This window comes from Cupressus sempervirens, chromosome 1, assembly GCF_028749045.1.
Source record: "Cupressus sempervirens isolate cs-2001-9-10 chromosome 1, ASM2874904v1, whole genome shotgun sequence".
NCBI classification, from domain to species: domain Eukaryota; kingdom Viridiplantae; phylum Streptophyta; class Pinopsida; order Cupressales; family Cupressaceae; genus Cupressus; species Cupressus sempervirens.
In genome coordinates, this window is record NC_143118.1 from 452,331,098 (window position 1) to 452,335,406 (window position 4,309).

Below are 4,309 nucleotides of genomic sequence, written 5' to 3' on the forward strand. Positions count from 1 at the left end.
GATACTTGTGTAAATATTTTATGCTGCAATTATTCTATTCGTGATTGAACATATGCCCAAGGACTGCGCAAAGATAACACCTGTGATCTTTCTTGGAGTCTCAAAAATAAAGAAAGACATCTATTAATGACGGAAAAGAACCATATCGCTATGCAGGAACTGAATTGTTTGCATAACTGCAGTATCTTTAGAGTAGAAGTTTTGCAGATCTTACGTTGTCTATGATAATCACAAAATGGGCGGAAATTAAGATTAAAGTCTAAGAGCGGTTCCTTTTTTATTGATGGAATAATATTAGGAGAAAGTATGTGCCGTTTCATACTGGACGGAAGGTATGATAGTTATTACTATTTTTCTTAATCTAGCTAGTGCACTTCTTAACTATAGGACTGGCAACATTTGCTGTAACTCATCAATGCACCAAGCAGCTGCATTTTAGCAAGCTGTCGCAGCTTCAATAGAAGTTTTCGTCCTCTAATTTTTGTTAATTAAACATTCAATTTAAAGCATGACATGAAAGAAGCCCTTTGCTTTATGTTAATTGCAACATGAGGCCAATAATTGATGTTTCTTTAATTCATACAATCTAGGCAATTGGATGATGTACATACAAGCCTGTGGTACCCATCACATTGCTCTAATTGTTATTGTTAATGAATGTAAGCATGAACATTGTGTTTTAGATTTTCCTTTCCGACCATTCATTTTGGTGCCCAATAATTTTTCAGGAGGTTTATAAGAGGCATTGATTCACAAAAAAGTGTTAATATAATTTGTTAGAACACAAGGCCGATGATGAGTTGCAACCTATTTGCTTAGGCTATCCTTGTCAGCTCACAAGGCAAAAGTTTTCCTCGGTTCTTTTGGGTATCATTGGACCATCTTGATTGAATTCGAGGGCAATTATTGATGCTTCTTTAATTAGTACCATTTTTTTGCTTAGGCTATCCTTGTCAGCTCACAAGGCAAAAGTTTTCCTCGGTTCTTTTGGGTATCATTGGACCATCTTGATAGATAGATAGATAAAATTTTAACGTCCACGAGGCTAAAAATAGCCTATGGGACAGAATTCGAGGGCAATTATTGATGCTTCTTTAATTAGTACCATTTTTGCAATTAGATTGTAATGTCTCCTTTCTAACACAAGTTGTATGAGTTTGTCATAAACCTATTTTTCTGCGGACTTGTAGGCTAATTAGGACATTTAAGGGACTTTGAGGTAATATGACTTATAGAATCAGTTGCACTTCATTCTTGAGGTGATTTGAGGTTCTTTCAGACATATCTATTATTTATAGCAAGTCATTTTGGGTATGATTGGACATCGAGTGGCAATGACATGATGGTAATTTTAAAAAGTGGCAGTGACATGATGGTAATTTAAAAAGTTGACAGTTATTTATCATTGATATGATTTATTGTGTTAACAAAAAATATTTTATAAAGTTATTTAATTATTTAACTTTATTAATGTATTGCTTATAGTTTGTGAGGATTGTTTAATTTAAATTGCCCCCTTAGTTTTATAATACATTCGATAAAAACAATGTTTGGAATTTAAATTGAAGGAAAATAAAGTTAAATGATATGTGAAATTTAAGGGACAAATGCAAGAACATGTGTAGAAAAACAAAAATACCAAAAAAATAGATGAAAGCAAAAATAGTGAATTTGTTTATCTCACATTGACAAGGTGAGTGGATGAACCCTTAGAAAGTGTTATAATAGATAGAAGAGCTCACTTTTAGCATGTTGATAATTGTTGAAAACTACAATTGGAACAATTGTTATGTTGTCATTGATGTCAAATCTTATTGATAAGACAATTTGCCATTTGAGTGGAGTGCCATATTAAGATATTTGATGAAGAGGATTTGAGAAGAGGGACATAACAAAAGAACCTAAAGGAAAAGTTGAGTTATGAAGAATTATAATGGGCAATAGATCAGTTGGACTTTGACAAGATAAAGTGATTGTTTAATCATAATACAAGTGTAGAAGAGAGTTGTACTAAAGCTTACACAAAGTGATCAAAGGAAGATTAAATGCATAGGCTTGATTGAACAAAAGAGTAGAAGATTGAAGAAGGTGAAGTTTAAGCTGAGTGATGCTAGTGTTGACTGAGTGATAGTATAAGTCGAGTGAAATATAGTGTCAACCTAGCATTGGTATTGACTGAGTGTCAATATATGTGTTGAAAAAAATAATTAGTAGTGATCAAGTGATAATTGAGTGTCAGAACATAATGTTGGCCAAGGGACAACATTTGACAGATTATGAGGAAATTGTGGTTTCCAGCCGACAAAGTTGATTTTTTGGAATAATAAAGCATGTTGAAGATAATGAGGGATGACCTGGAGTATTTAATTCAAGGGAAATCATGTTTGAGCGTTTCTATGCGAGAATTCAAGGATAAGTTTGGAGAAGTTTCTCAAAGAGAAAAGAAGAGACGAAATGATTGAAGGATTCAATGAATCTAACCAAACCCTAAGATCTACAGTGATGTTTAAGCGGCAAAAGATCAGAATTACCTGTTTAAGGAGGTACAAGGGCTAAACTTAGAGAGGTTAGCAGCGTTGGTGAAGACCTTAACACAGTTGGAGCAGTTGTTGATTTGTTGATTGGCAAACTTGAGCAGAAGGCTGAATAGAGACGAGTTGAGTTGAAGAGTGATTGCTTGAAGAGATGGCGAGCGAATCAATGTTGGTGATGTTAATGGAGGCCAACCAATGGATCAACATACGAACCAAATTGTGATATGTATTTGCAAAGTGATTTGTATTTGTCAGATCAACCTACTATTACCTTCTAACCATTGTTTTAGTATTGAAATCTTTTAATCAAAGTTGACCTAACAATCATATGTAAATCCTTTCATCAAGGTGACATTTTAATGGAATGCTCGTAAGCCCTTTAACAAGACCACTCCTAATAGGGTGATTAAATCCTTTAACAAGGTCACATTTGATAGTGTGTGCCGTAACCTTTAACAGGGTTGACTCCTAACAAAGCTCACTTCAAAAGAGTGAAAAATTGGTGATATGTTATTGGTGGTTTTTTCCAAATTGGGTTTCCACATTAAATCCTAGTGTTATACTTGTGTGGATGTTTTATTGTTAATGTTTTACTTTCTGCAAATTTGTTTTTATTAGGACAATAGACTGCAAGTTTATGTTATTGATTATTTTCTATTGAGTCCGAGCTACTGAATGTTTAGATTTGAAGTATTTAAAAGTTCATTGGTACATTTGGACCTGAGCATAACTAATTCACCCCACTCTCAATTATTCTAAATCATTCTAACAATTGATTGTTAGAATATATAGTCCACCAATATAATGTGGGGGGGGGGGGGGGGGGGGGGGGGGCGGGGTGCGGACGGGAAAGAGGGGGTGAATCAATTATTCAACTATTATCACTATTATCAACCTTATTAAACTTTAATCTTATGATCAATATAATCAGAAACCATAACATGATACTCATACATAATAACATCATATACGTTAACTACGAAAACCCTTGATTAGAGAGAAAACCCGAATGGTGATGGTACCCACACGATATATACTAATATAAATATTCCTTGTTAGAGGATGGATCCTATTAGGAGTTTATAACAACATTTAGTACATATTAATCCCTGTTAGGAGACTTTGAATCCCTGTTAGGAGATTCCAACCCTGTTAGGAGTTGTGGAAGACAGCTGGACCCACTGCCCAAACAACCTCAAGGTTAAGACCAATGAACCCACTATCCAAATGATCTCTGTATTATTCCTTGCAAAATAATAGAAATGAATAGTACTTCCTTCCTTTGTCTTGTCAATCGGACCTTTGCTCTTTCTGATCTTGTAACCAGATCAGAAAACTCGCATCTAATAATCCCTTGGATAGCTTACTCGCATTCAGTAAACACTCTGCTTCTTTTCGCATTTCACACTTCATACAATACTGGATATATATTACAAACAAGGAAAACATCTTTCCTTTATACCATATCTTCAAAATAATTCCTTGAGTTGACTTTGAGGCTTTCCCAATTAATTATAATAGGATAATTAATTAATAACAATTACAATGGCACTATTAGCTCACAATCTATAAAAAACTTCACATGTGCGATACTAGGGCTTGCACATCGACTGATGTCATCATCAAACTGTCCTCTATCACTGCTGACCGCACATCTTCTCATTTCATCTCAGATGAAAGATATAATACAAACATCAGATACTGCTTTCCAAGCAGTCTGTCTCTGAATTGCTTTATGTAAATCATATACAACTTCTATACATCTTTGACTTACG